A 13,620-nucleotide genomic window follows, 5' to 3' on the forward strand; every position below is an offset into this window, starting at 1 on the left:
CGAGGTGATTGGCAGGTGGGCGGAGGCAGAGGAGGGCTCGCCGGAGCTGCCATGTCCGCCATCTTGGAGCGTCGGTGATGGTGGTGAGCGGAGGTTTTCCCGCCTGAGCGGAGGCACCCGGGGCCTGTGGCGGGGGACGCGCTGTCGAGGTACGGCCGGGACGGTGCCGTGATCTCCGCTCCGCCGCTTCCAGGAGAGCAGCGCTCCGGCGGCGGCTCCTCCGCGGCGGCGCGGGCCTGGCGCCCGCTCACGGCCGTGCGGGGGCTCCGGGCGCTGCTCGGGCGGCACCGGGCCGGAGCCGCCGGGGCCGGTAGCGCGCGGCCTCCCGCAGGCGCAGCGCGGGGCCCGGAGCGGGCGGGGCGCGGCTGTGGGGCGCGGGGGCCGGGGCGCGGCGGGGAGGCCGGGCCGCGCGGCGGAGCCCGCCCTGCCTGCCGCCACTTGTGCCCCGGGCCGCCGCGCGGGGCTCTCGCTGGGACGGTGGGGCTGTTCTGGGGCTTCAGCAAGGCGGCTTCTTAGAACTGTAATGGTTTAGGAGCATAGCAGTGTTTGGGTGAGCTTTAACTGCTGTTAAATGCGTTTGGCAAAATCTCGCTTAGAACCTGCCAGTTTTTCTGGTTTTGTTTTTTGTTGGTTGCTAAGAACTTTCCAAAGTGTAAGAGGGAATTAGAGTTTTAGTCTACTTAGTGTCATACGAGACTGTCTTGTATGACATAAGTGCAATTGAGGCTAAAGATCATTTCTGTCAGCATAAATGTTGTTTAAGTCACACCAGTGGGATACTTTGAATGGGTGTGTTGCTATTTTTAAACAGTGTTCTTAGTGGAGAAAACTTAGGAGTAGGTGGATAGCTTTTGAGAGGAATCCTTTGAGATGGTGACAACTTAAAAATGAAAGATTGTGTTACTTGGTGGTGGTGGTATTACTTAGGTTTTGAATGTTCTTCAGTGGAATGAGTCTTAAGTGTACTCTTAACAGTGCAGTGCGTTTTTGGATTGCACAAATACCTGTGTGGGTTTTTTTTTATGATGCTGAAAGATGGGAAGTCTCTCTGTTTCAGTGTTCCAGAAAGATTGCCTAAGTTATTTGAACTGAATGGTTTATTTCCAGTGCAACAGACATTCAAATACGACTCTGATTACTTAGCTCTGTGTTGTTTGTTTTCAGTAGCAAGATGTGGACTAACTGAAGCTTGCAAGAGTTTCTTTATTATACAAGTAGAAAATAACACTGCAGAATTACCTATCAATATGTAAATTGTTAATGAGACACCATGTAGAAGTGATATCAGGTTACATGTTTTTCTTGACAGTTCATGTTTTTATGAGTTCATTTAGGTTCACTTAAAATACTTGTTTTGTCCATCTATGATATTATTTGAACATAATGGATTCTACTTATTTGCTTTCTGTTTGAAAAGCAGAATGTATAGGCATTGAATCCTGTACTATCTGGAGTTATTAAAGGATTTTTTTTTTCTAAAACTACTTGGAAGTATTGTTTTGGCCAGAAGAACTGTTGATGAGGTCTGTTTACAATGATCAAGGAAAACATTGAGTGGAGTGAAAGGTGTAGTTTAGAAATTACAGAAAAGCAACCTGTTTAGCAGGAATGCCTTTAACTAGAGTAGTGCAGTACAGCTTCTTTACAAGCTAGTTAGATTTGTATGTAAACTGCTGTAAGCATCACAACTTTGGATTTTTTAAAAATATAATTCAAGTAGCTGTTATTCCCTTACAGAATTAAAGGTACTGGGTAGTTTATGTGTCTCTTCACAATACTGGCTACAGACTTCTCACTTCTGCTGAGTTGCTGTAGTGAGCAGAAGTGACTTTTTCCTTTGGAGTGTTTCTGTCTTTCACTTAAGGGAGATGATGCTATAGCTTGTGTACCACTCAGAGAATCAGATCGTGTTCCGAGAGTGGAATTCAAGTGAATTAGTAGATGGAACCTGAACTTAGAAATTTGTGTATGTAGCTTTAGTATTGACAGATGTTTGGAGAGTCAACGCTGTTATGGCTCAACATCTTTGCTTATTTATTCAGCTTAAGCTTGACCTGCGTGTACTGTGAAATGCTAAAGAGCTGGCTCAAAACCAGCCCGTCAGGAGGTTGGGACAGTCAGAAGGGAGAAATGTGTCGAAGAAGTGTCTGGTCCCCTCTCCTTTCTGTCCATTAAGGTCATGTTTTGTCCAAGTGCTTAAAAGCCTTGAAGTATGTACTTAACTCCACAGTTAAAGATGGAAGCTAAAAAATGGCTTATTGCACTATGGTTGCAAAGAGCAGTGTTTCAGCATAGTACACAACATCTTTGTAGGTGGGAGACTTTTGTACCTTTCTTTGGTAACTGAGTTAATTTATGGCCTTTGGAACTATGGCATGGTGGAAACCATGGCTTTTGTGCTTGGGCAGAAGAGGTGCTGGTATGGGCATAGGGATCTCTTTCTGTGGTAAGGTAGGATGGCTTCAGTACATTGTGTGCCCTCTAGATTAGTCTTTTGTAGTAGCTCTTTCACCTGTGGTCCTTAAACTTGCTGTGTAATCCACTATGTCGTATGCCAGGTTTAGGAATAGTGTGTTAGCTCAGGTTAGTATCTCACATCCAGATTCTAGAAGACCAGATGTTTGGTTGGGTTGTCCTAAGAGCAAGACGTAGAGCCATTGGCAAAACTTTTGACAATCATCAAACAAGTATGGGTAAATGAGAAATAGTATCTTGCTTGTGTCTTCTTATTTTGGTAAGTTGGAGGAAGAGAGCAAAGAACTTGAGAAACTAGTGATCCTGATATTTTTGGGGTGGGAAGCAAGTCTGAAAGATCAAGGAGAAGATGCACAGAGAACATGAATATCATGTTGAAAACACTGCATAGCATGTTTAATTGTTTCTCTAGCGTGTCAGGGTGCCAGCATCTGTTTTAGAAACCATATGCTACTAAGCAACTGAAGTAAAATATTTTTCTACTCTTGGATATTGTATGTAGCTTTATAGCTAGTTTGGGACACTTCTCAGGAAGTGGAATAGACTGACTTGAAAAGATTGGGAGGACATGTGGCTAAAGCTTGCCTGTTTATGGAATAGCTCTTCACATAATATAGGCAAAAAATTTGTTGGTATGAAATACAAGACTTTTTGTGACCCTTGATTATTCAATAGCTTACATAACATGCCAAGAAGCATGTTTGAAATGGTATATGTGATTTGGAATAGGTGAAAAAGTTCCTACCTAACCCTTTGACTTTTTTTTTTCCTTCTTGCTGTTCATACAGTCATCCCTTAAATCTGTTAAATGGATGTATCTTTTCCTCTTAAACTTGAAATGCTCAGTGTCAAATCTCAAATCTGTGGGATATGTTGCATGCCTGCTGTGGAAAAGAATAGCAAAAGCACCTTAGCATACAACCTTAGGGACCAGTGAAGCTGTAACATTTCACTGGAGGGGAGATTTATGTTGTTAGGCCTGTAGGCAGAATGGCAGAGAAGAGTGCCTGGGAAATGCAAAGTGGGGATTTGATTAATGAAGGGAAGGAGAGTAAAAAAGGAGAATAAAAAAATGTATGTGTGCACAAGAGAAACTGCCCAGTGGTGAGATTTGAGGATAGATTAGTTTCCTTGAAAGGCTCTTAAACTTTATCTGATTTCATTTTGAATGAGATGGTTCCAAACATTTATGCAGTTTGTGTGTCTGTGAGGAGGTGGAGTACGTGGCCTGGTGGTCTCTCCCCTCTGTCCACTGGCCCTTCTTGAAAATGAACACAGGAACACCGTGGGCCATCTCTTGTTGCTTGTGCCAAAAGATGCTTTTAAACACGGAGAAATCTCTAAAGCCGTTTTAGGATGCTCAGGCCTGTGCTAGGTGAGGCTTGAGAGATGGCCATGTGATTTCCAGTTTGGTAATAAAGCACAATTGGGATGGAGAATGAAAACTTCAAATTTTTTAGTAAAAAGTAGTTTCTGAGTTAATTAACTATGTTCTAGAATAGCTATTTCACTACTAAAAGCATTCTGATTAACTACAGAAGTGAATCTCAGGCTTCCCACCCCTGTTACACAGTGGGAGCATTCCCTTCTTGAATGACCACTGGCAGGATTTCTAAGTGGATACCAGTATATAAAATAAGATTTTGTTGTAGAAATTTAACTTCTGCTGTGGGTTTTTGAAGTGAATCCCATTATTTTCTAAATTATTCTGTAAATGGACATGATGCTCCTTTAGAAGGGCAAAGCCCAAGACTAATCCTCAGTTGTGTGGCACATTTCTCTCTTGTGGGAGTAACCTAATTGATAGATTAAAAGCTTCAAGTGGTGCTTTATGCAGTGGCGGTAAGCAATGCTAGTGCAGGTGTGATTGCATTTTCCATTGTATTGTAACTGGTTTGAGCTTTTGTTAGAGCAGAAAACAAGGGAGTAGCAGATACTCTCAAGGCTTGCCTTGCTACAAGTTGATATTATTTGAGTTCTGTTTGCATTGTGAAAGGAGTGTAAGTCACTGCCTTCACGGGGTGGATTTCTGCATCTTTGTAGAAGAGTGCTTAAACAACTAGTGATTCTCATAGAAATGGTGAAAATAAAATGCTATTTGCTTTTTTTGTAAGTGTAGTGGAAACCAAGTCTTATGTTTCCAATATACTTAGTATAGTATAAGGGGGGAAAAAAGGGGTTTTGTGTAGGGGCTTTGGATTTTTTGTGTGTGTGTGGTTTTTTGCTTGCCTTTTTTTTTTTTCAATTACTCTTAAGTTTCATTAAGGCAAAAATCATAGGTTAGGTATTGGTGAAAAAACTCATTCTTTCAGTGATTTGCAGAGGTAGGGCTCTCCATGTTTTGTTCTTGCTTACTATGTACCTACTGCTCAGACTGGTTACCAATCTTAAACAGTTCAGCTGTAAACTTTAGGTCTGGTTTGAACTGCAGAATTTGAATTCTTGTTATTTCTTCTGCTGCTGTCTTGACAGGCTTGCTGGATGTCCATGTAACTGAAAGCTAAGTCTTCTAGAAAATATTAAGTAGTAGGTTAGATTTGACAACTTTAGCTGTTGTCGCCTGACTTGTTGGAAAAGGATGGAAAGTTAGAGACAGCTCAAACAAAGCTGTGGTGGTGGCAGGAGCAGACCCACTTTTTTAGTAAGGGGGTTTCTACCAGGAATTTAAGGTCTATGTCATGTCGGTGTTGGTCAGTCTAGATGGAAGTGTGCCTAGAAGTTGCAGCAGCTCAGGGTTTTTGTTCCCATTGGCCATGTTTGTCCTTCTCTGTTCTTTCTGGCTCTTACAAAGGAGGAGTTTGTCACTGCTCATGGCAGGTCTGAGGGGTGATGACATGTAGGAGTCTTTTCCTCTCTGTGAGGGACAGCTGTGGAAGGTACAGTGAGCTGGCTGTGAAGTATCAGTTCTTCCTTTTGGCTGTGACAAGCAAACATCCATCCAAGGATCCTTCTCTGTGTGTACTTGATGCTGATGGTGGGTTCTTTGTTATACTTTAATCCAAATCCAAATAGCACAAAATTGTTTACTGAACTCTGTTTAGTGAAATCTCTTTGATAAAGGAGATGGTAAAGATAATATTAATGAGAGATCTGCATTTCTTAATGATCAACATAAAAAACTAAATGTATCCTTTCAGGCTGCTTGCCTGTGCTCTAAGGGCTAATGCTCTCTTCTAGAGTCACAATATGAAAGTTTATACATTTTTCTGATATGAGTAATATGTGATTGAAGACTGAACTTCTCAGCCCATTAATGCTTGGTTGCTTTAGTTACTCAGTAGTTGTGCCAGGTGCGCTTGTCTTAATATGACTTCAGTCATAGATTGGCACATACTTTTTTTCCCTGTATCTGCCTCATCCAGTATGCCCTCCTGCTGTACTTAAATAGGACTTATTTTGAGAACAAAAACCAAAGAACTTTAACATAGCTGAACTGAGTACCAGTTACACTTGGCTTTGATGCTCTACTTCAAAAATGCAAATTTATAATTTGCAAAAATGCAAGTTATAAGTATAAATTAATCCCTAATGCCTTGGTTACTGACTAGGGAATTTAGTTGCCCAGACTGGAATTGGAGAGATAGGATATTGAAGGCAGACAAGAATAATTCAGAATCTTTTATGTATGAGAGTGTCTGTGGAAAAAAGATTCAAAGTCTAAAAAGCCCATGGGATTTATGTATTTATTTATTTGTATCTTTTTTTTAATAGGAAACACCTGCAGATGTTTTTCACTATGGGAAACTGGATGCCTTTTAGGGCATAACAGAAAGCAATGATGTTAATAGTTGTACAAGATTTTTTTTCTTTGAAATGCACTGGTCCGGTCTTCCCCTCTTCTGGATTTGGGAATTCTGAAGTTTAACTTGTACTCCTAGCTGTAATGCTGGAGATTAGAATGCAGTGGGGTTGGGGTTTTTTCCCCTCCCTTATTGAAGTTGTAGCCCCATGCAGCCAGGAATGAAATTATTTACAGAACAATAAAAATTTGTAATGTGGTGCTGATCTCCTCATAAGAAGAAGGGTTTATAGGTTATCCAAATGTGTAATTTAAAAAAAAAATTATTGTAGGTAGTGAACATTGAGTGAAACCACCTAAGAAGTCTTGTTATAGACTTCAAGGCATTTTAAACTAAGTTAATTTCCGTGCCACTTGGCATAGCAGTAACTTTACTTTTTGGAATGGTAATAAGACTGTCTTGACAAAAGTCTGTGTGGAACCCTAAATGTTACTGAAAAGAAGACTTAAATTCAGGTCTTAAATAAATTGATTTCTAAGTCTTTGGCTCAGCAGGGTATTTTTCTTTAGGGCTTTATCATGTAATGCTGTAATAAATACCATTTTAAATTCTGAGCTTGCATTTTAAATAGCTTGGTTTCTTTGAAACTTTATGCTTTAAATCCCTTGAGTAGGCGTAGGGCAGAGAAGTATCACTGTAGTTTTGTGTAACTATAACCTATCTGTGCTGTTTTCAGTCTTGCTTTGGGATTAGTTTTAACAGTGTGTGTTCAGTAATTCTTAGTGAAGTAACACTTGGTGAGAGTTGAGGCTCTTCTTGCAGCAGGAGAAAACTGTTGGCAGATAGATTGGTAGTTAAAGAGAAAGAACTTGTAGGAAGGAATGGATGCTGAAAGTACTGTGGTGAGTTACTGTGTGGTAGCCCTTTCTTGAAAGGGCACAAAATAAATTAAAGAAAACAGCCAGTTGAAGGAAGGGTCATTTCAGAAGGACACTGTGTCCCTGAACTGTGGCATATTGCTTGAATGGGTTTTTTAAACTCTGTTTGCAAGTACATACTAGTGCCCTTATGGTATTGCTCAGCTGGTGATCACTTCAGTGTAAAAATTTAGACTAGTCACCCTTTGGCAACAGTATTATTAAGAAATGCTGCTAAATCTTTGAGACAGACTTGCCCCATAGTTGCCACTTACAACTGCCGTAGAATTCTGATAGGCACTCAAATCTGCTCCTCGCATGTGTTTGAGTCTTAATTCAAGAAGCATTGAAGTAGAATTTAAAAAATATTATTTTGAAGATCACAAAGAAAATAGTAGGTTTGGCTCTTTTTTTATGCAACTTGAGCTTTTTTTTCATTAAATTAGGGTGAGTGTTGCACTTGGAAGAAGGTGTCTTATTCTGTTAGGCAGTCTTGATTTTTGTACTGTTGTCCAACAAAATAGAAGAGTTCCATGGGGAAGGCATTCCTTCTGTTCAGTTGAGACACCAGAGGCACCTGTGCATTAAAAAAAATGTGTGATTGCTCTGTCTGTGTAGTTTGTAAAAGGACAGCATGGCAAAACTCAGCTACTGGAGTCTCCAAAATATAAATTGCCTGTGGGAGTGGGGAATTGGAAAGAAAGATGACATTAGCTTAATAGCCACTTCAGGCTTCACTGGAAGGCTTTTTGCACTGAAGTTTCATGATTTTGCTGGGTTTCTAATTTCTTTTCTGAAACATATTTTTGTACATACCTAAATAAAAATGATGGTAATTCATTAAACTTATGTAGGTGAGAATTGATGATGAAATCTTCCATTCAAAGCATTATTTTCTTAGTTTTCTGAGATAAGTCTCAGAAAAGTCAAGCTGGTCATGCTTTTTTAAAGCTTGTTTTTTAAGTAACAGCAGTTACTGGACAGTTGTCTTTGTAGCACTCTGTATTACAGAAGGAGGATATTGAATCACTATTCAGCTGTTTTAGAGTGATAAGTTAATCTGACTGTTCAGCATCAATTACTTAATTGACATTTCATATGTTTCATATTTGTCTTTTCTAAGTATTTACCTTCATCCTCAGGGTATCTGCAGAGGTCTTGTGTAGACTGACTGCTTTCCCTGAATAAATAGAGTATGTTCTCTGAAGGAAAGTAGTGTTCTTGTTTGGTTAAAGGGACAAATAAAGCTGTAAGATTGGCACCAGGCTGGGGAAGATTCCAGGTGGCACTAAAACATTTTGGTAAATGCAGATGCCAAATCTAGAGAAGTGAATATGCTAAAGTATCATCACTCCCCTTGTATTTAGATACTGCTTCTCTGTTTTATTTCTATTGCTTGGAATTGGAAGAACTTTTCTACTAGAAAAGTTTCTTCACTGGAAGAACTTTCTACTAGAAAAGCTCCACTTGGAAGAATGTTTTACAATCCTAGGGATTGTATTGTTAAACTTGAAAATGCTGCTATTGTAGAGAAAAGTAGAGATGGGGCTTAAGCTCTTTGGGAAATCAAGTCAATTTAGTAGTCTCTGCCCATGAGCAAATCAAAATAAAAGATGTTTTAACTTGCTTAAATCAAAGATTAAAAGAAGAAATATCTTCAACTTTTCTGTTCATGATGTTGGATTTGAACACACTTTGAAGAGTGTTAGGGAGTATAACTTTGATTCTGAAAAGCAAAACATGCTTATGATACTGTCATTAAGGGAATATTTAGCTTCTGTGTGCATTTAGAGTGGGTTGAATAGTTCTGTCAGTTTTTTCTGGATATGGTAGCATTTCTTGATATCCTAATTAAAAGAACTTGCGGCTGTCAAAACTTACTTTAATGGCTTTGTAAAAGCTTACTATGAGGAAAACCAGGGAGAGACTCTGGTTTTAAGACTGCACAGCCTTTAACTAGTGCAGTTCATGTAACTTACAATGAAAGTTCAGGTTGCCTGAACAACAGGTCCCAGAAACCTTGAATGAAAGTGAAGAATTAAGCAAGAAATTACCAATTGGTTTGGATTTAACTTTGAAGTCGCTATCTTCAAATGAGAGTCCACTCCAGTTCTGGCAGCAGCTGTAGCTGACTGGAGCTTCAGGGGACAAAACATTGATGTGCTCCTAGAAGCTGCTGACTTTCATTTCTGAACTGCAAATAGTCTTTAAGTATTCTTTTTAACAAGACTGTGATTTTGCATGAAAAAAATAAAGCAAATAATAGATGTGAATGCACTGTCTATACAGAAAGAACACTGGCATCCTGGTTAGAAGTTGCTGAAATAGCTTTCTTTTACCTCCATGTATTTTTCATGTGCCTGAAAATCTGATTTATGTCCAACTTTCAAGGTCTAATCCACAAGGGGAATAGGAGGATGAAATTGAGGAAAAAAAATCCAAACTCATGCTGTCCTTGAATTAATACAGTGAACAAAATAAAACACATGCTGTAAAAGAAACCTCTGGTAGAATTAATGCCTTTTAACTTAAGGCTGTGTCTTTAAGTTACAGTAGTTGTTTCTAAAATGTTCAAACAAAAAAGTAAAGTTTACTGCTAAAGCAGTGAGTCAGTGTTACTGGGGTTTTTTGCATTTCCAAAATAGCAGTACAGGAATTCAGGATTCATTTACACTTGCAAATTATCAGCTGGTTGAGACAACAGTAGAACTGATGCTGAATTGTCCCAATTCAATATCACCCATCTTATTTATCAGATTCAGGAGAGCTTTTACTTTGTCATCCTGAGCAGACTTGAGGTGATGTAATTTAGGACAAAGATGGAAGAGTCAGATCCTGATTGCACTGTCCCTAATGGTGTGTTCCCTCTTCCTTGGCTGCACTGGCCCTGGTGATTGATAGACACTTTGAGTTGTTCCATCCCATGAACATGGCAGAAGAACTCTTCTCCCTTCTTCTCCGTGCATTTGCCAGTTTTTGGAGTAGGTTTTTTCATTTGGAAATGTCTTGGCAGAGGTTTCATCACTGTTGGGGAGCCAACAGAAGGTGACTGTTCAGCAAGGGGTAGAACAAAGCTGCTTTGCATAAGCTCTTTTAACATCCTAAAGCACTCCTGTGAGAGACCACAAGGAATTTCAGTCCTTACCCTCATTCTGAGTGTGGATGGTGACATTTCAGCTTAAAAATGTACCCTCTAAGCAAGGGTGTTGGGAACTGATAGCCAAAGCATTCAATGTTTTAAGTCCTTAGTTAAGTGAGACTCTTCATAGTGTTTAAAAATTGCCTTAGTTGTCATGAAGATTTTTCTATAAACTTAATTAGCTCACAGATGAGACTAGTTCAAATGTACCTATGTCTTGGCCCTTCAGCTCTCACCACTACCAAATTGATGGTTGTAGACAACACTTTCGGGTCAAGTTTCTTTGAGAACCATATGTCCAAGGGGTTTCTTAAAAGTTTTTGGGAAGAGATGTTCCTGATTATGTGGCAACACATGAGTGTTCTAAGGAGGAGTGCGCATTACTTAGATTTTTCTCACCTGACATTCGGAGAGATGTGGTATGGAGCAATGCTGAGTCTTAAATTACGATTTCACAGTGCTCTGCCAAAGTGTTACACTAAAAAGTTTTGTGTTGCTAGCTTGTAATTTCACTGGGGGATCTTTCTGGGCCAGTAAGCCAGCGGAAGAAGGGAAAAGATGCTACTGTTTTGTGCTTCAGGTGCTTTTCACATGTGTTGCATAAAAGTTCGTGGACATTTTTTGGCCTAGAGAGGTGATAGAACTAAACCATCCTATGTCCTGTGCTTCCCTTTATTCATTGTAGTCCAGGCCCTAACATTTGAGAAGAGGTGCTGGTGTTCTGCTAGTGGCTTTGGCAAGCTTATGTAACAACTTTATTTCAGATATATGAAGTTATATAAGTTAATGCATGCAGAGAATTACTGTAAGAGCAGCACTGTTCAGGAGCTTGCAGTTCTTGCTTTTTTACCAGGATGCACAAATGTTACGTTGCTTTCTATTAGTAGAGAGACTTGTTTGATTTCAGTGTTTGGGCCAATAGAGATGCATGGGAATAGTTTTAGAAACAGACGTGGCCGAGTTCATGCAGCATTAATGAAATTTGTTTAATCCTCTTCATGGCAACTGGTCGCATAGTGGTTAACTTGTCTCATCTAAAAATGTGTGAATAAAGTTTGTTAGGCAATACTTAGAACAGACTTTGCCATGCTATTGCATTTCATGATGGCTCCTACCCTGGGTAGTTGTGCCTTGCTTTATTTTCTAAGTATTTCACATAAAACATGAACATGGGTGTGATCCTGGTTGTGATGAGTCTTCATAGTTCTGTGTTTGAATGTAATCCATCTGTACACATGCCAATACTTCATCCTGCCTTAGCATGTTACCTGAGATCTAAGGTTTTAACCTTCCATCATTGGATACTTCTTCATGACAGAATTGTATTAATTTGGCTGAACTGTTGCTGAATATAAGCCATCCCTGGATGTAGGAAAGTCAGATTTAAATAGACTTGTACCTTATCCAGTCAGGTGATTCTTTTTTTAAATTGTGTTTTGGAAAGAACTCCTGTGGTTTTTTGGGGATGGGGGTTTGTCCCTTTTTTCATAATGCAATACCTAATCTGTCTTGCAGAGAGGAACAGTCTGAGTTAATAAACCATACGTACCAGTAAGTGTAAGTCAGTCTTTAGACCAACCTCTATACTCTTGTAGATTCCGAGGTGGACTGAAAAAGTCCTGATTGACCAGAGCAGGGTTCTGGGGGCACACCCTTTACAGGGTATGCTATAATACACACACTTCAAGTATCTTGCTAATTTTGATTACACTGGTGTCTCTAATTTACAATATAATCCTACTGTATTGAGTTCAGAAGCCAGCTGTTCTGGTGCTAGACAAGGGAATTTAGACACTGAAGTCTTCAAACAGAAAGCAGAGTAGAGAAATAACAAAGACATCCTTGTAAGGGGAGTAATAATAGTGGTTTTCACTTGGATAGTTCCACTGGCAATTGAAATCTGTGGATCTTAAGAATGTGTAAACTCTTCTGAAAGTGCATTAAGCTAAGAAGGCTTCTTATTTTGTTTCCACATAACTGAAGAAGTGATGTTCTCTCCCTTTTTGTAGCTCTGCTTTGGAACATAGGTACATTTTAAAATGCAGAAACAATAACCTAGGAAACTTTAGTAAAGTGAACTGAGTCTGGAAAATTTGTTTACTTTTTCTGCTCTAGTTGATCACTTGACTCACAGGGTATTGGCAGGTCTGTCAGGCATGGAGACCTGAAGGTCTGCAGGTGAAAAAACTCATTTAAAAGACCTATAAAAGAATTATGGTCAGTGTATTACACTGAGCTTCAGTTCATGTGTATGTTGGTTGCTAAAATAACCTGAGAAATAATTTTAAGGTCCTTTCCAACCCAAGGTATTCTTTGAATCTCTGATCTTTAGGTTGACACAGACCATCTGTTAAATCACCTGCAAAGATCAAAAGCCAGCTTTGGAGACACAGCTCCTTATCTTTAACGTGGAAGGTGTAAAATTAAATCATTCTTCTCTTTGGCAGAATACTTGAAATGCTGTTGAGGTGAACAGTTTGGGTTTTTTAGCTGAAGATGCCAAATACTGGCATCTTAAGCTAAAGTCACTGACCTGAGTTAATAAACATGCCACTAATTTTGCTACTCTTCTTAGTTGCTAGTACTTTATTTTCCATAAACACTATTACTCGTGTTCCCAGAAGAAACCAAAGTATTGCATTGCTTGAAACCTGTGTTAAAAAGCAAAATCAAAAAGCCCCTCAAAGTGCTGGAAGGTGAATTTTTGTTTTAGAAATTCTTCCTGCAACTACTACAAACAGCTGGAAAGAAAATCAGTTTGTAGAGTGCTTTTTCTTGCCTGTGTGGTGTTGACTAGAGCACAGACAGGTAAGTGTCAGTCTGAAGCCAGTTAAGGACACCTAATAGGGCTTGTTAATTCTTCCAGTGTAAAACAAAGTAATATTGAACTATCAAAAGTAGAGGTTTTCATAGTGGTGACTGAATGCTGTCTTAATTCAGCTTGTTTCTTTGGAAGCCTGGATGTGGTCTGTGTTGGTTTTTTTTGAAGTTGGCCTGTTCTCAGATTGAAACTGGCTGAATTCTTTATAGACTTGTGCTAACAGGCATTCTTAATGCTTCTTAGTTTATTTTTCTGCAGGTTTGTGGGTAAATGACATTAATATAAGGGAATAGTTATGAAGATAGGAAAAAACGTACTGCAGAAAGCTCTAATAATGGGTATTTCAGATCTTCCAGATCTGAAGATGTTACTTTGTAGAAAATTGCTAATAGGTTTTTTTTTTTTTTTTGAGTCTGGATTTGTGTTAGATTTCAGTAAATTGCTGATTATAAAGGCAGTTTCATTTCAGTGAGACAAAGAAGTTTCTTCCTTTGACTCCCAAAAATGGAGGGAAATGTTAAAATTGGT

General features: G+C 39.4%; 1 protein-coding gene across 3 annotated transcripts in view; it reads left to right on the plus strand.

Annotated features, from left to right (window-relative positions):
- Positions 1-13,620, plus strand: part of PPP6R3 (protein phosphatase 6 regulatory subunit 3) — a 51,166-nt gene continuing 37,546 nt past the window's right edge. The window contains exon 1 of one of the 3 annotated variants that reach the window (XM_030240652.2): positions 1-149. The gene's annotated coding sequence lies outside the window, so the exon portion shown is untranslated. Of the gene's footprint in view, positions 150-531; positions 551-13,620 lie in introns of those variants that run through there. The other 2 variants (XM_050975749.1, XM_050975748.1) reach the window with 2 other exon arrangements.

The sequence above is a fragment of the Serinus canaria genome, chromosome 5 (genome assembly GCF_022539315.1).
Source record: "Serinus canaria isolate serCan28SL12 chromosome 5, serCan2020, whole genome shotgun sequence".
Taxonomy (NCBI): domain Eukaryota; kingdom Metazoa; phylum Chordata; class Aves; order Passeriformes; family Fringillidae; genus Serinus; species Serinus canaria.